The sequence below is a fragment of the Anser brachyrhynchus genome (assembly GCF_964034855.1).
Source record: "Anser brachyrhynchus genome assembly, chromosome: 1".
NCBI classification, from domain to species: domain Eukaryota; kingdom Metazoa; phylum Chordata; class Aves; order Anseriformes; family Anatidae; genus Anser; species Anser brachyrhynchus.
In genome coordinates, this window is record NC_137694.1 from 68,617,604 (window position 1) to 68,643,570 (window position 25,967).

The window sequence follows — 25,967 nt, forward strand, 5'->3', positions numbered from 1 at the left end:
GAGAAAGAGAAGCACAGTTTCTTTTTTAAAGTTTTGTATTTTGATATTATATTTTTTACTATATTTTTTAATGTTTGCTTGTGTTTTATCTGTTATAATGTTTTGCTACTAGATATACGACACCTCATACTAGTATCTTTTAGATGAGGAATTATTAGATCAAAACATAAATAAGCAGTTCCTAAGCTTCTAGCTTCTGCTAGGTTAGTACTGTGAAGTTTAGAGTGCTTTCAAGTTGAAGTTGTGTTACATCCAACTATATTAGTGAAATAAATTAGAAAATTAAAATAGTCAAAACTTATTCATAAATTTTTGTGCTAAGGGAGATGTTCAGTCCTCAGATAAAATGTTCTAAAAGTATCAGAACCTAACCTTTGCAGGAAACTACACGTCTGTTTCCAGCTCTGAGAGAGGTTTCCACAGGTGGTAGAAGATGGTTTGCAGCCAAAAGGGGTAGCCTCACTCTCCTCCTATTCCTTCCTGGGGATTTTTGCAACCTCTCTAGCATTAAATTTTGTGGACCCTTGACTGAACAGATCAGCTTGCTGATTTGATATAAAAATAAACGTCAAGAAATTGTATTGCATTTGTTTTTATCTTGGATCAGTTTACCAATCTGATTCAACACTGCACTCTTCTTAGTGTTATGTAGTGACAGCACAATATGAAATAGATGAAACTCAGTTTAAACATCAGAAAACCCTTTTATAACTGTGTAGCTGATTGAACACTTTAACAAGTTGCCTAGAGAGGCTGTAGATGCTCCATTCTTGGGGAGACTAAAAATGCAGCTGGGCACAGTCCCAAGCAACCTGCTCTAGCTGGTGCTGCTTTGAGAGGAGGGTTGGACTGGTCACTCTTCAGAGGCTCATTCCAACTTCAATTGTTCTATTATTCTAAAAGATTTATTCTATAAAGAAGTATGTTGACTGACAAAGGATGACAAATGCAAATGGAGTTCTCTGTTACTTACAGTACAATAGTTCACTTGAACTGATTACATTTAAATTTGAGACTGTTTTTAGAAATTTATTTTTGTAATGTAATACCATGTCTGTGTGTAGAATGTGTACTAAGAGAGCTCCCTGCCCTTTACATCTAAACAGTAGGAAAAAAATAAGATGAATTAGGCCACAGGGTGGCTAATTTCACTCTCTTTTTTCATCTAATCAGATGGTACCTAAGATTCTAGATCCACAAGACTGTCCAAAGAGAAGCAGTAATATTTCCATTAGTACAAATACCCAGTTTTGTAGAAATATTTTTACTTGATGTAAACTTACTTGAATGTCATTCAATTTTAGTATTTTATGTTCATTCCCATTGCAATTATGATTGAACCACAGAAGCCATTTTTAAAAGATCTTGGAAGTTCTTTAAGGTACTGATATTGCAAGATGTAATTTATATGAAAAGGTGCTGAGCACTCTAAAATCTATCAGCCAGAATAGGTAAATCATAACATAACCACATGATATTGCTTGCACTCTCTAATAAGCTTCTACACCTTTAAAATATTCCCAGAGACTTTGCAGGTAGAATATAATTAGAATTATTTATTAGTGTACAGTAGTGTGCCATTCTAGCTAGAACACTCCAGTGCTCTTGGTAGAATAGTCCTTGGAAAACTAGTTCATTTAATACCCTGAGTTTTTTGTTATTGTTGTTATTATTGTTTTGTTTTTAAATAACCCTTCTTATATTAAAGCCTACAATAGAAATTTAAATTTTGAAATGGTTTAATTTTTTTATGGTCACTTTTTCTAATTTTATATACTGCATCATATTTTCATTTAGGGCTACCTAATGCTTTACTACATGTAATTTCCTCAGAGTAAGATGCTTATAGTCTAAGATAAGGGTTCAGATATAAGGTTCTACTACAGATAAAAATTGTAATAAGTAGTTGGTTTTTTTTACATTCTGTATATAGGTGAAATTACTCTGAAGATTTTTTTATATATATATAATCCAAATTACTATTAATAGTTATATTATTTATGTACCTTTTGAATTTTTTATTAGTTTAGGCAGTGGAAACTGTTACAGTTTAGTATGGCCAGCATTACATTCAAGTTCTCACTCAGGGTTTTGTTTTGTTTGGTGCAGTAGAGAATACAAGCATTTCAGGGCTAGGTTTACTAATGTAGAAGCAATTACTGCTTCTTAATTAAAACAAAAGCCATGCAATGTTTTTCTTGGTCTGAAATTTAGTAGAAGCTATTCTGACTCAAAATTGATTTGTTAATGCCACATTAAAAGCATCTTTTTGCTAACATCTGAAAAGGAACCTCTTACCTCTTTTTTTTTTTTTTTTTTTTAGTACAGAAAAGGAGGACCTGCATCTTAGAAGTGAAAAGTGGAAAACACAACATGTTTCTGAAAGTTTTTGCCTTTTTTTTTCCCCACACAGACTCTCATGAGAGACTCATAAATGACTTTATTCTCGTGCATATAGTAAGGATAATAGTAGTAAATTTTTTTAAAAAAATCAAAAGTACCAGTAGGATAGTTGAATTCAGGAATAGGATCAAGCCCCAGGTATATACCACCACAGAGCATACTGTAGAGACGGTAATGGAACTTGTGGCTGTGAGGAAAAAATTCATCAGGATTTAACACCTGAATCTTGAATTGCTGTAGATGCTTCACGTGCCCACAGCTGTTGACTCTGCTGCTGAAGGAAGCAGGAGGGAAAAGAATAACAGAAACACATTCATCAGCAGGTATCTGCATCATATAAATACCCATTCACAGTCAGTCTGTTTCATACTTAATTTGTTGGCTTTTTAATTAGCTCAGGTTCTGTATGAAGGTTTAATTAGACTATATAAAACTGTAATTGCTCAGAGCCATTGATGTAGTGATGACAGCTCAGTATGTGGGGTGGGAAGTGTCTCTGTTTCTGATAGAGCTAAACAATTTGAAAAAGGTGTACCACAAGGCAGGAACTGAACAGACCGGGAACTGTTACTGACTAGATTTTCAAGAACAGATAATCCAAACAGGTGAAAATGTATCCATTTTAGCATGCTATGCTGGGGCCATTTTTAAAATTTATTTATTTATTTATTTATTTTTGTGGTACAATGTTCCAGTGAAGGTAATGTATTTTGATTTTGGAACTTGCATAAGAATTGTCTTTTTTGTTATCTTTTTGATCTGTTTCCCTTTTAAGGCCTGCTGGTAGCTCAGAATCTATTGTTGTGGGCAATCCAACAAGGAGTTGTAGTGGCTCTGCAACTTGTTTTACGCTACAGTATTCATGCTCCATTTAAAGGGATCAAAGAGGTGTTTTCAATGTAATCGCAGAGCAGAGCGAAATAGTCAGAGTTTGATAAGCAAAGAATGTTATGACTCTGACAGCTAACTTTGAGGCTAGTGACAGGAAGCTCCAGAGCACAGATGGCATGTACCTAACACATTTGCAGTTGAACATTCGTTTTTCTTTAAGCTTCTTGATAAGCCAACAATGATGTTGCCAGAAATGATCAATTCAGGATAAAAAAAAAAAAAAGCCTTATCCCCCCCCCCCACCCTTGCAATTTATTTTTTATTATGCGTTACAACTAGGAAAAAAAAATAATCTGAAATGGCCCTGGAACATGTAGGAAATTGCTTAGGTTAAGAAATGGCTGATGCAACGTGACCCATTAGACAGGAAAAGTGCAGCCAATGAGTTTTCCATACACTTACTTTTTTAAGATCCTTTATTCTCACAAAGTAACCCAAATAATTGATATCCGCTGTTCTACATGTCCGAATTCTTTCTTACAGGAAATAACGATAAATCACATTTTGTTTCCTATCTAAACAGCCAAACATCCTACAACCCACGTATCATGACTTTAACATGTCAGGAATCACAAGATTCCTAGATCACCTTTTGGAGGGCAGATGGGACTGTCTTCTGCCTTACTCCTCCAACACCTAGAAACTGCAGGTCAGTATAAACCCATCGCCTATTATGAGATGCCCCTGGGGGCTGTGCTTGCCTGCCAAATGTGGTGTAAAAGTTGGAGATTTTCTACTTTGTTACAAAACTGAACTTCAGTGTTCTACCTAAAACAGAGTAGCTTTTGTTTTCTATCAAATTCTTGCCTTGATTTGGGGAGGGGGAGTGTGGCAGGTAGAAACTATGCTTCAGTTTGTTGAATAGAGAACAAATGAATGTAGGTGTCTAGTGATCTGAGTTGGGTCAACAGGGTATTTTCTGCCTGCCTAAATCATACCGAGATTTTTAATGATTATTTTATGTGTCACAAGACCATCACTTATAAGGCAAACACTATGGAGAACCTCACCTTCTCCCTGTTGAAGTCAACACGTGTTTTTGCTATTGCTTTTCAACAGTAGTAGGATTGAAGACTAAAATTGAGCAGTTGCTGAAAGGTTAGTTTTAAATTAGAATTGTGGTCAGAAAAGCAAAGGGACTCTGTCAAGCTGACATGCTGGGAGCATTACATTTATTTTTTTCTCAGTGACTTACATACTAAATCTGTTCAGTTTATAAGTCAAACATTTTTTATTGACTTCCTGAACTGCAAAGTCAGACTCAGTCTGAAAAAAACCAAAACTGTTATTTCTGCTTTAATCTGCAGAAGATTCTGCATTTAGAACTCAGATGACATGTCACTGATACATGGTTGAATCCAGCCTTTTTCTGTCTGTCCTAGCTCTGGAGGGAGAAAGCTGCCACAGTTAAAATTCATTTGTTAGGATAGTAAACAGATGTGACTTGCACAGATAGAGATAGATATACTAGGGAAGCAGTGGCCATTTTTATGTCTTCTAGTTGTACCTACACTTTAATCCTTAACTTCTGCAATCATATCAATTTAGTGATTTCATTTTGCTTTAGTTTGGCACTACAGGGTCTAAAATGCCTTCACTCTGAAATATATGTTTTAAAATGTTTAAATTTTCTGATAAAGTCATGATGTCAATATCACGTTAAGACTTCAGAACCCACACCTGAAAGAGGTGGCTCCTCCCATGTCATGCAGTTCCTTGTTTATTCTCAAGGGTTTACTGAGTCACACAGGAATTTCAAATGATGAACTAATTCACTTTAATATTGCTATTGGAAAGTTGTTAACATTGTATAAATCTCAGAAGGGAATTCTGGAGATGATGGTTTACCACATTTTTACCTTAATGTGACTCTGACCTTAGAATCTTGAAGTGGATCCCCAGGCAACACATCCATCATCTGATCTTAAAATGATCACTTGATTAATACACTGTTAAAAAGTATGCTCTCTGCTAGTGTTCAGGCCAAAGCTCTTCCCTTCCATCACAAGGGTACCAAGGGCAAACAGATTTGTTTAACGTTTCACAGTGCTTAAGACAGTCCACAGCATAACTTAATCTTTCTAATACAGGGATAAATCAGTGCTATCATTTCAGAGCTCCAAAAAAATGAAGTAATTTCCACTCTTGTGTCTTGCAATGCCTGGAGGCAGTTCTTCTGGATCTTTATTTTGTTGATTTTTTGCAAAGAAAAGCAGTCATTCCAGTGGCTGAAATTTGTGTGTGCTTGCTTGCTTATGATGAAGTACATGTGGCAGATGCATGTTTTTAAGGCATATGCTAATTTCTACCATGCTTTATCCCACACATAGTGGTTTGATTAAAGCTCTGTGGAACTCTTGTCTGCTGTCTGTAGCAATTGCTATTTTTAAGGATGGCTAAATACTAGTAATTCTTCTGAAGTGCAAGCACATGTTAATTGAATTCCTTGGATGCCACAAAAACTCATCAGACTTCTACTGTGGCAGATTTTTTTTTCATGCTTTCTCTAGGTATGTTTTTTTTTTTTTTTAATTCCTGAAATTCCCTGCAAATGAAAGTCCACAAAAAGAATTGCTTGCCATCATCTGTGGATTGCAGAACTCTGCTGCAGGTGAAACTTTTTTTTTTTTTAAATGAAGGTGTGGCTAGAAGGGGGAAAAGGTACCTGTTGTTTTTTTATTCTGCATAATTAGTCACTAGCAAGCCTCTGAAGGGCAGAGGAAGACTGAGCATGCACAGGTGAGAGAATTTTTTTATGAGATGCAGGGTGATATAACAAGAATGGTTTAAAAGAAGGGGGGAAGGTCATAGAAGGCTAGGGAGTAACAAAGATAGAAGTTTTACAGGGCTTGTTCTAGTCAATAGTTAGATTAAAAAGAAATGCTGCTGGAAAAGTCCTAGCTTTTAAGAACACTGTTCTTGGTATGCAGGTTGGTTTCAAGCTTTTTTTGTTTGTTTGTTTAGTGTATTGTCATGCAGATGTGAATTTTCCTCTTTGGAAGATTACTTATTGTTTTAGATACCCTCAAGAACCAGAGTCAGAAATTGGAGGTGTGTGGTATGTTGATGTTCTCATTTCTTAAAGTGAGGTGGCTTGTATGTACTTCTCAAAATGTGGTAGAGTATGATTATGCTTCCCTATAATAAGATCCAACTTTCCTTTTGTGTTGAGTTGTCTAGTCCCTTCAGGAACTGTGATTTATTTCCAGTCACGTAAAAAAGCCTGTCTGCAACCTTCTTCCTTTAGGAAGTCAAACAAAACCCCCTGGAGTATGTAGAAGTACTCAGTTAATGACATGTTAACCTTAGTTCTGCTTCTATGATCTTGATATAGTAGAGCATCCAAGGGTTACTCTCATTGGCAACATAATTCCCTGAACCTCTCAGATAGCACTAACTTTCCAAAGACTGCCTCATAGCAGAATGCTTCTATGCTTAAATATATTGACTTGCTTTTTTCTACTTTGCTAAAGGAAAAAAATGTATACTTATATGTAAGTGAAGATATTAACCTCAAGGTGCATCATATGAAAGCTATGTATGTTCTTTATTTTATCATCAAAGTGGATGAGTCATAAGCTATCTTACATGATCAGAAAACATTATGGTTTAAGCTGTCCTACAAAATGCCTTATTTTAGCAGTATGGGATGTCTCTGCTGATAAAACTGCTGCTAATCCAATTACCCTTGGCAAGATGGTTTTCCTAAATAGGGACAGAGACGACATTCAGGACTTATGAGCTTCCTGCCAAAATTACTTGTTCGTGTCCAGAGACATCACATCAGTAAAAATGAAGCATCATCATAATTAGCGGCAGAGTTGTTTATCCTTAAGATTTTTTGGTTTGTTTTCATTTTTCAGAAAGAGAATTAGTCTCTTAATTCTACAGTAAGAAGCAGGTACTGATTTGCTTTTCCATTAATGTCAGTTCCCTCTTTCTCATAATATAAACTGGGCTTGAGTTTGTGATTGTAGTGTTGCTGATGTCAAGCAGAAATGCTGAAAAGAGCAACCATGCGAGCAGGTTTGTATTGTATTAGTGAAAACTAGTAAAATAAGTGCAGAAAGTGAAATACTTAAGATTTAGTGCTGCTTGCATGTTGACTGATTTCCTGAAACATTGAGAATGTAGTTTTGCTGAGCTTTGTAAGCTGTGAAAGATTACCTCTGCAAAACCGATACTATTTTCAATATAGGTGCCTAAATATTCAAGCTGAATTCTGCTGTCTTGAGGAGAGGACTTTGTGCCCTCTCCCTTTTTATCTCCTTCATGTTAGACCTTGTTACATAATTCTTGCCAGCACATTAAGATATATATTCACATTGTATTAAATGTCATATTATGGTTAGTAGGGATACCTGATGATGCAGCATTTTAAATTTTCTCTTGCTTATTAAAATGGAATACATTAATATGCATTATTTAAGCTTTCCAATTTATAGTGATTAAAAATACGTGCAAATGTATTAGATAAACTTTCAGTTATAATATTGCCAATTTTGTAATCTTTGTTTTTAAAAGGCTTGTGAGGCCTTATGCTTTCTGTAACTAATACTTCTTTATTCAGTAGGCAGTACCTTATCTTCATACTGTAAAGTGCAACTTGGCCAGTCAGTGGTGGTTTTCGTCTGTGCTCTTATTCTCTGTGGTGTTGAGTGGCCTCCACTGCTATTAAAATCATTTGGGCTTGTAGTTGTTTAGTAGCAATTATATGAGAGCTTTCATAACTTCATGTTATTTAAAACTAGAACGGGTCCTTTGGTTTGTATACTCTGATCTATATACAGTTCATAAATTTTGCTATATTCCCCTCACTTCAACATTGTTACTTGTCCAATGAATTCTGTTAACCCCAGCTTTAGTCAAACAAAGCTATTTGTAACTTCCAGAAAGACTGTACTTTGTACTGTGTAAACCATTACTGGTTTTGGGACAGTCAGAAAGGGAAGTCTTACTTCTTATGTGGGTATCTGGTTCAAGTAAGTAAATTTCCTTAAGTTTAGTAATAATTAGGCATTCACATCAATCTGAAGTTGAGTACAGCTTCCAGTGATTGATTCTTACGAAGATTTTGGATGCATCTGCATTACCTCATCAGTTCCCATCAGAAGTGCACTCTGAAGCAAGTCTGCTTTGTTTTTTTTTTTGTTAACCCCTCGCTCTTTTTTTCCCCTCCTCCATTCTCACCAAACCCTCACTGTGCTGCGACTGGCATTGGAGTCACCCCACAGCCTGTGAGCAGATTCCCTTCCAATGAGACTAGACCAGAAGACGCATTCTGGGAGTGTAGCTAATGTGCTCTAGCTGCAGAGAGGCACTCAGGCCACGAAAGCAGGCTGTGGCTGATCTGAAATCATTCTTTACCTCTTTCACCCCGCAAGTCTGTAAAAGGTGTGTGTCAGGTCCTCAGTACCCTTCAGATCTCTTCCTAGTGGGGATGTACTGTCTGCTAATGTAAACAAAGCCGTTGCTTTAATATGCAGTAACTTCTACTCATGAAAGTATTTACATAGTGGGTTGTAGCGTGACGACTCTCTTGTCTAATCTAAAAATACTTCAAACTTATAAGTCTTTTGCTAAAAGAGACTTTTCAGTTCATGGTTCTTCTGAGTAGAATACCTTTTTTCTTTATTTTCTTTGAAATTGTTTTAAAACAAGTCTTTAAATCTCTCAGGAAAAAAATGATTTCAGATAGTCTTATCCTTAATCTTTTTTAATGAAGAATATTCTTTTTAAAGAGTGCTGATTCTTCAACTGTAGTATCATGGTGCATTAAATCAAATGTGATACGACAAATAATATTTGATTCAAATCCAGTTGTATCAAGCACAGTGAAATTATTCATTTTATTTTTAGGTAAACATATTCCTGCTTGACAAGAATATAGCTGTTACTATTTATTTGTCTTTGTTTATTGACCTCTTCCAATTATTTTGTTTGGGATTGAAATTCAGCCAAGCAAGGTGGATTTTTTTAGTACAGGTTTTATCCTTGGATCCAGGTTTTCCTTTGGGAATTATAGGTAGACTTTCTTCCAGTCATATACAATTTATTCAAGGCATACATTATATTAGAACCGGATGCAGGTAGGCCAGGCAAGTCATCTGCAGGGCATATTTCAAACATTGTTTGTGAATTATACAAGTATACTAATTTTAAGAACGTTTATTTCTTGTAGATGATGTTTAACATCCTCCTTAGTTACTAATGGACTGGAAAGCACTTTGTTGTCCTGTTGTGATACTAGCCTGTCAGCCTGCTTCTTTCCAAGCATAGAAGAAAAATGTAGTAAACCTTTAGCCTTTTCTACTTCATTAAAAATGTTCCTGTCTTCACGTGGGAATCATAGCAATAGGCATTGCTAGGAACTTTTTTTCCTTATGGAGTTTAGGTTTGTCAGCCAAATTATAGTGGCAGAAGCTTAAATGTGAAGAGGCCTGAATTACAATTTCTGTCCTCTTCCAGAGGCTCTGTTGGCCTGAGACAGAGTCAGACTTTAAAGGCCTCTAAGTTGCTACAGACAGTAGCAGGTTTTGCATACTTGTATGGGATTTTCTTTCCTTCAATTCCTTGTGATCATGTTTGGAAAAATAAATCTGCCGTTTTCACAAAACAAAGCTAGTAATATATTGTTAAGGGGGAGCAGGGACAATCTCACACTTTTGAGACACTGTCATTGACAACTTTTGTTAACAAATTATTGTATTTACCAGAGCATACTAGTAAACTATTACTGAAGTAATAAAGTTAGTTTGTGGTTACTGCAAGTAGGGGGCTCAGCAGTCCAACCTACTAATGTGGTGGTATGCTCTACAGAGACTGAGCAGACTACCTGGTTTCTCTGCCCATATAGAATTGAGGTGTACACTCTGTGTTCATGTCAAGTTAATATTTCTCTTAAATGTCTACTTAATAGTCTCAGCAGATGCTTGTGGACAACTGAACGGAAAATGGTCATTCACCAAAGATCCAATTTAGAGTGACAGTGTCTTACTTAAAAAAAAAAAAAGGCTAACAAGTACCTTATTCTGTCCTAAAAGCTTTAGAGAGAGCTTGTTGCACTTTATTTCTGTCTTTCAATCTGTGCAGGTCCTGGTTTTGAAGAAATGCTACAGACTGTGAGCCCATCCTATTTATATCTGGCCTTTTTTCTACAATTAACAGAATTGCCCATGTTTCCTCTTAAATACAACTTGGCTGCTTCCTCTGTATTGTTCTTCCATGAAAAGTGTTCTTGACTCCATTGACATTCAATAATGTTGAGGTATACTGCTAATTATTCCCAGCATGTATGCCTGCTTATATTTGCAATTTATCATGAATGCATAAGATTTGTTAATGATTTCTTAACTTTTTTTTTGTCTTGAGGGTTTTATTGTTTCTAAAGCTGCTGAATAACCTGCTGGCTTGGAAATAGTAGTTAATGCATACCACCTACTGGTAATAATTACATCAAAGCTTCTTTGCTCCTATTAGTGTGTTAATACTGCCAGGCATTATGGATTCTTTCTGGGCAAAAGCTCAGTTTTCCTTCAATGCATTCAAGTCAAGAGGAGATTTCTACCAGAAAAGGACCAACTTCCCTTTATACCAAATGGGCGTGTATATATTGCATCTGACTACTGGGAAGTTCCTTGTAAAGGTGTTCTCTGACAATATTACCTGCGTAACTCAACTTTTAATGTTGTGTAGGCAGTAAAAAGCCCTAAATAAAAGACGTTTTCTCTGAAGACAGGGTATCACAAAGGAGATAGAGAAGTTGGCTTCCCTAGACTAAGAAATAGCAATTCATATATGTTGTAGACATATGCCTGGCTATTGGCTTTTTGAGATTAACTTTCCTGTAGCTTAGATCAGGGTTGTGCTAGATGCAATGCAATTTGTTCCAGCTGATTCCCAAAGCAGTTACTTAGAACTGGCTTCTCTTAAGCCATGCTGCAGCTCCTAATTACTTCTGTGAAGACTGAGTGACTCCGCCACTGGAGTTCTGTGTCTGGAACTGATTGGTTGCAAATCTGGGAGTCTAAATTCTTCCTTGGAACAAACACTTTTGTACAGTGGTGGAGTATTGATTCTACACACATGCACACAAACACTCCCTGCTAAATGTTTCTGTGTCGAGTCAGTGTCCTGAGGTGGAAGTGACAAACACAGATATTATAAATTCTGTTAAAAAAAGATTAACTTTGTGTATTTTAAACTGTAGGCACTGGAACAAATTTCCTTGACTGTTCATGGTATTTGTCACCAAGCTCTTGAGCTTTCAGTGTACTGAAGATGAACTTCCCAATATCTTTGTTAGCCAAAGGTACAGTTCTGGAGATACAACCAGAAGAGACCTCAGAGTAAAGTATGGATAAGGCTGTCTCAGGTTTGGTTTGCTCTGTTTTATAGAATCCTCCAACAGTATCTGTGAAGGCCCTGGGTCCTCCACCTATTCAAAATGTGAAGCACATGCTCTTGGTCTCATGCAGTGGAAGGCTGTTACTGTGCTCTCGTTCCTTCAAGACAAGGCCCATGGGAGACCCAGGCCAAATGCTGTGTGGTGTTGATGGGACCAGCCTTGATAAGAGGTGTTGATGCTGAGTTTGTTTGTGAGGGTGGCAGCCTCTGGTAAGGTCTGCAATGCCAATGCCTGCTTTTACAGCAGAGACACTAGATATAGTTTCCATGCTGCATAAGGCAGATTGGATGAGGTGGAGATAATGGACATCCCGTTATTTTGTCCTTCTGCATGATGGAATAAGATAATCTGTTCTTATTTTGAAGTCTATTGTAATCTTCTAGAAGAGGAGGTATTTGTGTAGTATTTTATCCATTAGTAAACTCTAAAGTAGTCCTATTACGTGTCTTGGGTTTGCTGCTAGCTACAAGATTCTTGATACTGTTAATTGAATGTGGCACATAAGCTCTCAAAGAGCTTTAATTCCCGTTATATTGCCTGTATTCAGTATTGTATATGAAGATTCACTGAAATGTGCAAAGCAGCAAGGTGCATAAAAAAAGGAAATGATGACATGAACCCAGGGTGACTGGAGAGATTTGGGAAACAATTATGAAAAGGAAAGTTATGTTATTACTGTTTGTCTTCTGTAAATTTGTGTCTGGACTGTGACCTTGAAAGCATCATTACTGCCTGTGAAAAGCGGCTTCTCTCTCCACTGCATTTTTCCATGCACTGATGAGAAAAAAGGGGTGGGACTTGCAGAGCAATGTATGAAGCTGAAATCTTTGTTTCCCACTGCTTTACGTAATTTCATGTTGTCTTGGCACAGGGACAGGAAGACCTTTATGTTAACTTTAAGTTATGTATTGCTTTGGAGGGAATGCAGAGCTTCAGGAGGGTTGTAGCGGTGTGAGTGTTGGGAATACTTAGTATCTTAAACTGTAAAATGTTGAGTGTTCTTGCTTAAAAAAACAAATGCTGTTATCAGGATGAGGGTAAGGAAATGGGACTGTATACTATCGGCTTAATTGGTGCATGCCATGAAGCTCTCATATGAGTTGTAACATGGAGTCTAGATATATTCAAACTATATCATTGATCCTCTCTCCACTGGGGCCCATATCTGAAAGGCTTGGAAGAACTGCTACTCCTTGAACAAGGAATAACAAAAAGGTCAGCTATGCAATGTATAAGGAGATGCAGGGCTCAGTTGGGAGGTGGCTTTTGGATGTGTCAGTCACTTCTGAAAAGATGTTTAGAGGATCAGCCATTTAAGCTTGTCTCTCTTCAGAAAGAAGGTGGGTTTCTTCTTCCCTTATAGCTGGTAGGGAAAATAGCATGAGATATCTTACTTTTGGATAGGTTGCGAACATTAGGGAGGGACATGGTTTTTATTCCATGTGCACAGACTTCAAATGATGTTAGCTGTGAGTCCGGTAAAATAACTGGAATGAAGTAAGGACTTCGAAGTGCAAGCAGGGAGTGAGAATCAGGGTGTTGCGTGGTTTTATTTTTGTTTTAATTTTGTTAATTTTGTTTTAATTTTGTTTTTAAACATTTAAAAAAAAAGCCACACATTTTAGCTGTTCACAGTTGAAGTACAACTCAAAGTAAAGTGGCATAAAGACTTGGAATCTGTCTTGTTTCCAGATCTGGACATGGGGAAGGAAATAAGGGGTGGAGGGTAGGAGCATGATGTACTGAGCACAGCATACCCTTCCTGCAAGTTGCAGCACAATGTAAAGATGCTGTGTCCCAGGCAAATGCAGAGCTGATCCTATTTATGTTATGGGCCATGCATACTCCTGAATGATACTGGCATAAAAGTCTTGCCAACACTTTGTCCCCGTTTCTCTTTTGTGTTCTAGCTACAACTTGATTGATGGGGGAAAATGAAACTCGATATTAAGTGATTTATTTGGGGTCATGGGCAGCCAAAATATTTAAGCAAAATTTGTTATCTTAAAACTTCACTGAAAACCACTCTATTTTAGACGTCTGTTTGCTATTTTGTATCATTCCAATTTCTTTAAGAAAAGAGGGCCTGTTTTTTTTTCCAGAAACATGATATTCACGTTGATGTAGTGCTGGTACATGTAGAGGCAAAATTCAGACAAAGCACTGTTCTTGTAAAACCTGTGGCCATCTTAGTATGGAGTAACTCATATGGTATGGTGAAAAATGTAGTTAAAATCTGGGAATTCTGTACTCAATTTTGTGTGTCCATGGGCCAAAGTAGTTCCTATCTTGCAGTTTTAATAAAAGGTTCAGTAGAATGTCAGGTTGCTGAAGTTCAGCAGGACAAGGAAAGACAATTCCTGGTTTAAAAGGCAGTAGAAATGCACACTTCTAAAGTTATTAGTGTCATTAAAGAAGTGAGGTGTGCTGTCTGTAGTTCTATCACAAGATTCTGGGATAGACAGAAGTACTATTGGTGCTGTCATTTGCTACAGTAGTGTGGGATGAGGAGAGGAGGTTGTAGGTCTACTTGCCCAGATGGCCGTTGTCCATTCCTCAGTCATTAGCTCCGGTGAATAGAAAGGATGATTGACTGTTTCTCAACACTAACACCCTTGGGACAGAGAGTTGTCTTAGTCAAATGTGCTCACAGGTTTGGTCTATGCCAATTCAGAGTAAGCTCTTAAAAACTCTCTCTGACATATGTATGACTGATTCCCTCAGTTATAGGGAACACAACGAGAGGAAGATAACTTTTTTGGCTTAGGATGCATTTCCCATGAATTCCAATGGGTGCTGTGGAGAGTTTTGCAGCCAGCCACAGCCTAAGGAAGCAGGAGTTTAATTAAACTTCCTAATCCTGTCCCTGCAGAGACTGCTGATCCTGGTACAGCTCTGAAGGAAAGGCTGTGATGAAGTGGGGATTATTACTTTTATTTCTTCACTTACTCATGCAGGTATCACATTGAGAAACTTTTTTCTTTTGTTTGGAAACATCTATTTTATGTGGCTTAATTTCACTCAAACTTTATCATGTTAAAAAAAAAGTGCACTATTTACTCTTCATAGAAATGCTCTCAACCAAAAAAAACTTATTTTGATGTCCTGCTGTTACTCTACAGCATTAATGTCTGACTTAAAGATTAATTAAAATAAATATCAAGTGCTACTGAAATAATTAATAAATTATACAATTTACATTCAATTGAAAGAGTGTCTTGCACTTCCATTTAAAAAATCAGCATGGTTCCAGAAAGGAAGGAAGCATGCTAATTACAATGCCTACATGAGACTAGAGTTCGTGGCTGAGTGTTGATCAGAAGATGCAAAGAACCAAAGCAAGTATTTTAATATTGGATAATTCAGTGGTTCTAATCCCATAGATAGTAAAATACCTAACAATACTTGTGCATTTCTAATAACTTAATATTTCCTGATCTTTTGCATCTAGAAGAGTTTGATATGTCTAGGGCCAGATGCTGGCTCCATGCTACTTTTATACTGAGGTAACATGGCTGGAGTTGCTTCTAACTTATAGTGGTTAATATGAGATCAGAGTTAGTGTATTCAGATTTTTACAAGGTATGCTAGTTATTAAACATCTGGATATATCTCATGACCAGGATTCACGTACCTGTTCCTGGCATGTGAAAGCAAGAGTAGAAGTTCTTTCTTTGAAGCAGTGAATGTAGCATGTCACAATCCATAGTGTTGCCTATGAAAGGTTATGAAGATATTGATGAATATTTGTTAATAGATACTATTGCTTTCTAAATTAATAAAACAGCAAAAAAAAAAAGAATAGAAGTGTCAAATTGTGCTGGTTATAAAGATATTTTCTTTTTGAGTTATAAAGTAAATATGATAAATGAGTTCAAGCCTAACAGTGTCTATGATTTCTTTTCTAAGAACGTACATCCTCCTCTAAGGCATACGAGTACATAATGAGATGGGTTTGCTCTGATTTCACTATGACTTCAGTGAACTACTTGTTAAAACACCTCAGTGTACAAAGTTTCAATTCTCAACTAGTGTTAAGTACCATGGAACTGATCCGTTACATCAGTGTAATTAGGTTTCTAGGATATATTTCTTATCTAGGTTCATTAGAACCAACTTCCCCCTCTCTCCTTGGTGACTCTCTTTAAAAAAAAAAAAATAATAATAATTTCTTTGTAGCCATCTTAAATACTCAGTCTGATCTGTGTGGCTGTTCTCATGATTGTAAATCTAGATTGGAGGCCAGAAAATATGATCCCCAAAAGACTTGTGGGGGATCAATACAAGCATGGTGGTACTTTCATATGGTTTCTTGGCTTCCAGCCTTGTGACTCCTGAACTGGAGGCTGTACTGTTTTGTCTTTTCAATTAATCTTTGCACAGCCTCTTTTTTGCTCCTATTCCTTTATTGTTGTAACATTTCTGCAATGAAATCAAATTCCCCTTCCTTCATGATATCCCATTACTCCACAGCATCAGTAGTAGGAGTACTGAGAATATAGTGGAAGCAGTCTGGATGCTTGTCATTTCTTTCCCCTACTAAACAGGAAAAAAACAACTGCAGTAAAAATCCAGTTAAGTTTTTGGTTAAAGTATGTCTATCATTTTCTGTGTTTAGCCTGTGCTCTAAATGAGGAGTTGAGAGGCCCATCAAGTGCACTGCTTTGAGTTGTTGGAGATCTAAACAGGTCCTATACTGAACACACATAAGCCTTTGGGGGGCGGGGCAGGGGATTCTTAAGTTTTGCTAGATCTGTAGGACATTTCATAGGAACTACAGAAAACTAATTTCTCATGTCAAGGCTTTTGGTGTTTCCTACCAATCATAAAATCTGTTTAATAGCATGGCAGGTTTACAGCCCCCTAGTAAAATGCATTTATTGTGTTCTTGTTTTTTGTTTTCCCCTGCTGCATCATCATTCCCCTGCTTCATCAGGAAGGCAGGCAAATACCTAGAAAATATGAACCAAAGTGGATAGTCTTGGTAAGTCCTATGAGTACTTAAATCAAGACTTTTTAGTAGAAATTTGGGGGCTATGCAGTAAAAGCCTATGCTTCCTCTTCTGACTTTATAGCAAAGCCTAGGCAAAAGGTTTCAAACCATTATATCAAGAAATACCTAGAAGTGCAATTAATTCAACTCTGTATCAGTGTTGCCCAGTGACTCCTGCCAGCAGATAGTTTGCATGTTCCACTTCAGGCTGCTGCGGTCTTCCTCTCCCTCTCTGGAGTGCCAGGGTGCCCTACCTTATGCAAAAAAGACTGAATGAAATTGAAGGCTATTTCCTCATGAATAGATTGGGGGAGCATCCAAGATCTCTTCCTCTTAATGTACCATGCCCTAGTGCTTGGGGATGAGAGTCTGGGGGACAGTCTGAGGTTTGGGAAATTGTCCAGCAGGTTGTCTTACAGTTGATACCCAGTTGAGGTCCTGAGAGCAGACCACATCTTTAGGGGTTAACTTTTTCAGCTTGTTATATTCTTTGCACCACTTCATGTGATTCATCACTTCTGCCATTAAGCCTAACTCTTAGCAGGGGCTGAGGGCTTCCTTTGCATGCAGTTAGGGGAGGGTAGGTACTTGACATGATCTGTACAGTTTATAATACAGTCTTATAAATTCATAATATTCTAGTTAACACAGTGACACTTCACAGGATGTAGTTTAATCTTATTGCTCTTCTTTTATAGAAAGCTTTTCCTGGAAAAATATATATGATCACTGTGATCCAAGTAAGAACATGGAAGAGTATAGCTACCCAGCACTTCTTGGCCTCTTCCATAAATCTTTTTTCCTCCATTCCCCCCAATATATAATTTAATGCTCTGGAATGGTGAAACATAACTGAAAATAGTCATGTTAGTGATGCAGGCATTCTGCAAATGATATCAGCAGATATGAATAACTGCAGAAGGATGTCTGCTAGTTGTGACCATCATTAATGACCTCACCATCCTGAGTTTGTATAACCATTTTTTTCCTAATTTCGGGCATGTAAACAGAAGTATTCAACTTATACTTTCAGTGCATTTTTATTGCACACCTCACTTCCATTAGCTAGTGTTAACTTTAAGTCAGTAAGCCCTTTTTGAGGTAGAAAAGATTGTGCCTTTCCAAAGTATGGAACAAACTAGCATCTTGATTTACAGTTTGGAAAAATCAAATAGAAATATAGTATTGGATAAATAGATATGTGATTTATATAGGGGATTGTTGTATTTGTGTGTAACATTCATGCTGGGGAGGGGGGCAGGGAACTTCAAGCTTTTGATTTGGGCTACCTTTTTTTAACAAAGGCAAGACAGGAGAACACAACAAAAAGAATAACTGTTTAATTGGATAATGTTGACTTATTGGTTTTTGACCTAAAGTCTTATTAACCTTTGTTCCAAAAAGCTTATCTAAATAATTCAAGATTTATAGTGGGAGTGGGAGAGCAGAGGATGTGGACTTCTGAACTCTGTTGGAATATCACTGGCTCTGCATTTAGAACAGACTTGACCTTTCTCAGCCTTAGGTCCTGGGCAAAGTGTTCACAGGTCTTTCTCAATGTTTATTTTTTTTCTTCCATCCTCTCAAGGAAGGGGGAAGTCAACACTCATCTGGTTTGAGATTTTTTTATTTAATGCAAAACGAATATCTTCAGGAAACAGGCTGTTTTGGAGCTGAAAGTCAAGGAAAGAAAATGTTCTGCTCCTTAGACAATTTTGTGGAATACTTGTTCGTTCTTGCATTGTGTGGGGAAGATAGATGATAATAGTGCTTGTGAGACTTCTTTGAAATTATTTAAATATATATTTCACTACACTCCTACACTGTGAAGACAGATGGAATAACAAGATGAAATAAGGGAAAATATTTGTCTTTTGTCAATTCATAGTAATGTAGGTCATCTTTGTAGCTAGTAGCAGCATGGCTTACCATTTCTTAATCTAATTAATGAACAGCAAAAATGTACATATCTGTTTAATATTTACGCTGTGCTGCTAAGTGAATTTGTTGGAGAATCTTGATCAAAAAAACTTGATGAAGAAACTTGATTTTTTTTATATTCTCCAGATATTGTTTTAAGATAGCGTGTTAGTGGATATTCTTGCCTGTTTCTGTAATGAAAACTTTCAAGGAATTTTAAAATATGGAGAGCATCATAGGTTTTAAAAACTTGAGTCAGGAACAAATGTAACTCTCAAATCCTGAGGGCAGATAAAACAATTCAATTGTCAGTTATGCAAAGGAGTGATTGTTACCTGGAGTTTAATTTCTTTGCATGGTTTAAGGATCATGGAAGTATCAAAAGTGTATATTCTCCATTTGTCCATGCAAATTTCATACAACTGTTTGCAAGTTCTGTAAGGAAAAAAAAAACAGCACCTAACACTGATCATCTTAAAAAAAATAATCAGGTAAATTAGCCTTCGCTGCATTCACTGTTGCTGAACAAATTCAAACTTCTCAATAAGTTGTAAGAAAAACATTTATTGGAAATATGGTCTGTGAGAAGATATTGGGGGGGGGGAGGGATAAACATTCACTTAAAAAAAGTGAGGAAAGTAACATTCTCTAATTGGGTTTTGTGTGTATCTTTCATGATATTGATTAGACTTCGAGCAATTTAGTTGTGAATGCTGTCTTTCCGCATGTGGTTGTAAAGAAGTGCTGGATCATACTAACTACAAGTGAGGCTGAAGACAGCTACAGCACAGTCAAAATTGGATGAAATAACCTATACATCTGAATAGTCTAAACTTCAAGGGTTGAAGATATACATAAATTCCTAATTTAGGAAGGGTTCTGTTCATATAGGCTATAAAACAAAGCCAAGTTATTTTTATAAAATAACACATGATGTACTTTATTTAAATGCTTCACTTATGGGGTAATTCCAGGGTTGAAATACTATATGGCCTTTTTAGAAGTACTGCACACATGAGCACTTCAATTAAAGGCATGACGAATTGGGGTGGTTGGGGGTGGGATCATGTACAAGGGATATCTGGGAGATTCATCTTGCCTAAACTTAAGATTCTGCTTTGTGTTTCCTGTAGTGGAGGTAGATGTTGGATTCTATGTGAGGTCAATAGAGACAAGAGGATGCTTTCATTCACATGCCAGGATTCTCATCCTAAAGTGTCTGCTTCTTTCACTTGGCTGAAAGAAGGAAAGAAGTCCAGACTAGGTTGTAGCTGTCTGAAGCTGGCTCAATTGAGTCCTATTTTTTATGTCAAACTTGAGATACCTAAAAGTAAGGCCTCCAAAATAAGGTGGTTGTGGGTTTTTTAATGTTTCCTTAGAATGTCTTACAACACATGAGGATTGCAAGGGTTCAGGTTACAGGGTGAATTTACTCAAATTACTACTGAGTAAAGGCAGTAGAACAGAAACTGGTTGCCTTGAATAAACCAGCACCTCAGTTTTGTATTTATTTTAAGCAAAGTGGCTGGTTTTCTTTAATACATCTGTTCCGAGGTGGTGATTGTCTTTCACTGTAGGATTGGACGTATGGATTTTTCAATATGTAAATAATTGATGTCTGGTTTTGTTAACTAAAGAAATAGTGTATGACTGCAGGTCTGAAAACACATGGCAGAGGTATTGGAAAGACAACGTAGCTCTTAATCTTCATGCTATGTGTCGTTGTTGATGCTGCTTTGAATGATGAAAGACTTAGAGCAGTGTAAAAGAATTATTTTGGTTTGTCATAACACAGTTGAGACTTCAGAGAAGATGGGCACCATTCAAATGCTTCACTGAAAAAGCATATCAAAGGAGTAGTTTTTTCTTCTACCCAGTGGACCTTTCTGACTCTGTAACTGCACAGATGTGAGTTTCTGTCAGGCCCTAGGATACATACTTATTCATGTTCCAAACAAGAATGCAGGACTAAAATTCATCAGCAGCATAGTTATCTGCTTTCCAGGAGAAACATTTAACTCACAAAGAATTAAACTCCATAAATCCGTGGGGGGGGGGGGGGGGGGGGGACTTGGTTATAATTTCAACAGAAGAAGAGCTTTCTGCTGGAAACAATGATTATCTTTTCGATGAGAGCAATCTTAAACTACAGAGTAGATGTTTTCTCCAGTGGAGCAGCTTGGCAACAGTGTAACTTCACTAGCTTCAGTCTTGCTGCTTTGTTGCAAGAAATTCATTTTTTTGCTGTAGATAAGATATAGTTTAACACTCTTTTCCCCAAAGGAAACTTAAATTTACTCGTTCTTCCTTTAAAATACAGAGCTGTGCCCACACTAGCAATGTGTGTATTGGTACAATTGGAAAAAGGAAACTGGGCTTAGTTTTGCTCCTTGAAGCTGAGATAAAGGATGTAATTACCCTGTACGCTGAATTTGAGCATGCTAAGCGTCCTCCAGAAGCCACATGAAAAAGTGCATGCTACTGTATGTTGTCTTCGTGCTGTGCTTTGGAAAGATGTTTTTTTCTTGGAACTTGGTAGGAAAGACCAGTGTTTGCTATGCAGTTCACTGCTGTTGTGGTATTTGTAAGCAGTTTCTGGATGATGATTTCCTGTTCTTTATCATGAGTCGCATGTTCTAAGACTTCAAACTCACTCATTAGTTTAAATCTCCAAGATCCATGAATACCAGCTATTACATTTTTGATAACACCTAGCCTTCCTTTGTAGGTTACAGAGAGAGAGGAAGGACCTTGCTACAGTAAGTATTTTCTTCATATTTCTTGCTGTGTGCTAAGTTGGACATGATTCAGTATGTACAGCCACCATCAAATTTCTGAAGTAAACCGTTAAATACTGCTTACGGTTTGGAGACTGCTCTATTTTGGATTGTAAATTGGTAAACACTTGCCATTAGGATTAGCAAATCTGTTCTTGATAGACAAACTGTTAATTTCTAGCTCAGGTCCATCAAAGTACAAGGAGTAAAGCTTCTTTCAATCTACACTATTATTCAACTTAGTGTGCTGCCACAAATTAATGTGGTGGCTAATATTCAGAAGAAAGTTGTGGTCTGTCTTCTACAAGACTGAAGGGTAGCCTTAAAAATGGATATGAGCAGATAACGCTGAGGACTTGAGGCTGAGTATCTCGTTTTTTTTATTGACTTGTCCATCAGGCTGAAATTCCTGTCTGGTGTTAGTAGCAGTGCTCCATACAATCAGTGGGGGCAGAATTAAGAGGTTTATAATGGGTATCTCAATCAGGAGGCTAAGAAAGAAGCTACTTCACATTTTCTGTCAACAATCTGGATGCAGGACTGGAGAACATCCTCTGCAAGTTTGTTGATGACACCAAACTGGGAGGTGCTGTTGACTCCCTGGAGGGACAAGAGGGCTCTAGATAGATTAGAGCACTGGGGGGCAATCTTGGAGAGAGAGCCCTCTTTTCTAGTTTCATGACTTTTTATAATTCTATTTGAGATATTCTGCTTTGTGTTGAAAGCTAGGTCCTTGGGCTCTGTCTCAAGATAACTTCATGCTTGCTCAAATTTATAGTAACTTTTCTTTTCCTAGGTTGAAAAAGAAACTTGGAGTCTTCCCTATTCACAAGCGTTCTTCAACAAATATTGTGCACATGCTGTAGTGTGTAGTACTGTAGTACACCATTTTCAGATCTCACTTAAAAACGGAATAAAACAGTCCTTGCCAAGATCAGATTCCCTGTGTCTGGTAAATGTGCTGAGTGTGTAGTAGGCTTATGTCTCAGGAGAGTCAGGAAGAAAAGCACTTAATTTAAATATACCTATAGTACTTACGAAGGAGGTGATAAGGGGCTCAGGTTAACAGTACTGAGGCAGTTCTGAGCATCTGCAGGTAGACTTTTTCAGTCCAGTGACTTAACTGGTGGAAACAAAAAAAAAAAGTACCCCTCCTCAGTCCTATATCTTGCTGTAGATGTTTGTGAATATTTTTGGTTTTTGATCCTCCATGCTTTCTTTCACAATGAAAATTAATCTTCCATGCTGAAGATCATATAGTGAAAAGACATTAAGTGAAGCTTCCTGTTCCTAAAGTGTTGGCGGCTAGAAGAAATGGAAAACCAGAATGAAATTGCCCACATAATATCCAATTTCTTAATTCTGTGTTAAAAAAAAAAACTTTTTCTGGTAATGACCATTATATCTAAGTGACCGACAGCAAAAGGTAATGAAAAAGTTTAAAGTTACTGTCTCCATATGTGCATGAAATGTCTTTGCTTGCCATTAATTGCGGATAGAGAATGCTTCTTTCTTAATTTGAGAAACTTTAATTAGTTCAACTGATTTGATGTGGTGTGTTTTCTGTATTTGCTTTCTGGAGTTGTGGTATTTGTAGCAAAGCTATATTTTTGTTGAGTATAATTGATGTTAATACAACTTATGTCATCTTGATTCTGGGAAATTGTCCCTTAACAGAGAAAATCCTGTGCGGTAGAGAAATTTCCCAAGCTTTTTGCTTCATCTCTTGTAGCCCAAACAACTCTAGCAGTTTAAGTGATGAACATAACATGAGAAGTAAGGAAGTAGGAGGGCAGATGATATCTTTTGCAAGGTGATTTTGCTGTCCTTTGCTGCTTAGAAGTAAAATGAACTTTCAAGTCCTTGCTGTCCCCATCAGTTTAAACCTCTGACTGCATCTTCTGATCTGTCCTCACTAACCTACTTTTCATGATCAGACTATTTTCAATACAGCAAGTTGTGGAAGGCAGTGAAGGAAAAAAAAATAAAAAACCTTCAATCTGTACTATTTGCACCAGCTGTGGCAATGGTGGTCCTGAAACCAAGAAACTTTAGTATTAATATATTGCTTCTGACCTAAACAGTGCATTTTACAGAAAGCATTGAAATTTTGTCCTCTTCAGTACTAAGTTCTGGATTCCACTGCCCTGCAGGATAAGTGCAACTTATACTAATTGCGTAATTTTAGATTTATTTTTAAAGCCCTACTGGAAGAAGTGTATGTCTTTCAGAAAATGTGTTTAATAGCAGTATTTTTTAGTTCTCAGTCTCTAGCATTATACTGTTTCATCACAGATATACAGAGATCTATAATCTTTTTGGAGAACATGGGTTCTATTTTTCTTGGTATAATACTGTTGTACAATTTTTCCTTATACTCCCCTCTAAATGATCAACTTAATCTTATTACTAGCTTTGTATATTCTGCAGTGTTTGATTGTTCTTCCCCATGGGTTTCTGGTTTTGAGAATGTCTCTTTTTGAAAACAACACGCTTGTTGGCAATTTTAGGATGATATTCTTGCCTAATGTGTCATGTTACATTTCATCAAGGACTTGGTACATGTCCTCAGTTGCTATTTCCATAAACAGAAAATACATCTTTGGGATGCATCACACTCTTGAGAAGCCTTAGATCTGTACAAGAGTACAAACGCCAAGTTAAACACACTTCTCAAAAGTACTTTTCTGTCTGTGCAGGGGGAGGGGGAGGAAATGGTTATGTATGTCTCTGCTTCTAACAAAATTATCTTATCTAAAATTTGTGGTTACCTTTATGCCCAAACCCAGTGCAGAATCTGAAGAGGTGAGGTTTTTCAGTTTTTTCCTTAAGGCATGTTTTTTTGAGTTTGTTTTTCTGTGCAGCTATGCCTTACTTGTCTTAAGCTTATTTGAAAAAGGAGCTATTGCTGCAAATGAATATTTATGAAGTGAGTCTAGTCTAGTAGTATCTTCTAAAAGAACCTGTCTTTAGATTTTTTTAAAAAAGCTATTATGTCATTTATCTCACCACTTCAACTTTTTTTGTGGGATTCATTATTTGTCCCAGAATTTTAAATGAAACTTAAACGCTTCTCTAAATACACGTTCATTAAATTGGTTTTATATGTAGTCAGCAACAGCTGGGGGGGGGAGGTGGTTTAATGGGTTTCATGCTGAATCTGAATAAGCAATATCATATTGTTCTGAACAACGTTTTCCCGGTATTTGTAAATACAAGTACAAAACATCACTTGCTTTTCAGGTTATACAAGTTCTAGCAGAAGCATTGTCTGTGTGCATGTGCTCTACCTGAGGGAGTACAAATTAAAGATGAAGCAGTGAAAATGAGCAGAAGGCTAGTTAGCTTTGAGAAAGCTACAGAAAGAAGACAAAATAGTGTGCATTTACATAAATAGCTGCTTCAGAGGGAACAAAGATTGTCTTCTGTTCTAGCGTGGGTACAGACAATAGATTTTACTGCTGGGAAGATGACTTAAAATAAACTTGTTGGGGTTGTTCTTAGGTTGTTTTTAAAAGGAAGATAACAGATTGAGACATATCAATTGGTGCTGGGGGGTGGGGGGAGGAATCAAATAGCCCATATGTAGTGGTACAAGAAATTTAGTTTCAGTTAGTCATATGTTCACAGTCTTTGACTTCTGTGAAACTGTGAGTGCCTTTTCATATGACGAATGTTCAATAGGAAATTTTATATTTTCATGCAGAGCTCTTCTGGAAACCAAATCTTGAGTTTGCATGCAAATTCTCTGCACTGGCAGCATGTAAACAGAGTAAAATCATTGGCCAAGCAATTTTTTTTTCTGACAAATAACCAGTAAAACACTGCCTGAATTATTGTCTGTCAAATAAACAGTCATTTACCTGCAAATTATTCGTGATTTAAAAATAAATAAAAAAGAACTGAAGTGAATAAGGACTTAAAAGGATGATATATTTAATGATCAGGAAGAAGCCAGATTGATTTGAAAAAAAAATGGTTCTCTGTGCTGTATAGTGTCTAGTATTTGAGAGGATATTTCCTTCTGAGAAGTTAACTTGCACTGAGGACCAGCAAAAAGTGTGGTGACAAGTTCTAAAGAGCATAGAGGCAAGTGAAAGAGCAGAGCTGGTCAAAAACACTATTGGAAGAAGGAACCTAAAAGTTGTCTCAAGTCCTGCTTTTCACTGCAAGGGTTCACGCTAATTTATTAGCAATTAATCTGCAGCATTAAGAATAGCTGCTTATTTTCTGTAACTGTCTATCCAGTGAGAGCCAGGTGTGCAGAATGCATTCCATAAAGATGATAGCTCATAAAGACTAAAATTACAATGTAGACAGCCCATGACTTATGGATATGAAGTAACTGCTTTGCCTATTTGCAGTTCTCTGTAAGATGTGAACTTCTCATGCCTTCTTAGAAATATTTTATGCTGTTGGATCTATTAAGCTCCTTTCTGCATAGACTATCCATGATGCATAACTACATGCTGTGATGAATAGCTGCAAATAACCAGTTTTTAATTATCCCAATGATAGATCAGATTTCCTTACAGTTGAGTTACCTTGAATGTATAACATTTTTAACTTTCCTAAT

At 36.9% G+C, this 25,967-nt stretch overlaps 1 protein-coding gene across 2 annotated transcripts in view; it reads left to right on the forward strand.

Moving 5' to 3' along the window:
* Positions 1–25,967, forward strand: part of PIK3C2G (phosphatidylinositol-4-phosphate 3-kinase catalytic subunit type 2 gamma) — a 333,879-nt gene that overhangs the window by 36,855 nt on the left and 271,057 nt on the right. The window contains exon 1 of one of the 2 annotated variants that reach the window (XM_080599408.1): positions 15,914–16,685. The exons of the other annotated variant lie outside the window; for it this stretch is intronic. The gene's annotated coding sequence lies outside the window, so the exon portion shown is untranslated. Of the gene's footprint in view, positions 1–15,913; positions 16,686–25,967 lie in introns of those variants that run through there. 2 annotated transcript variants of the gene reach the window in all.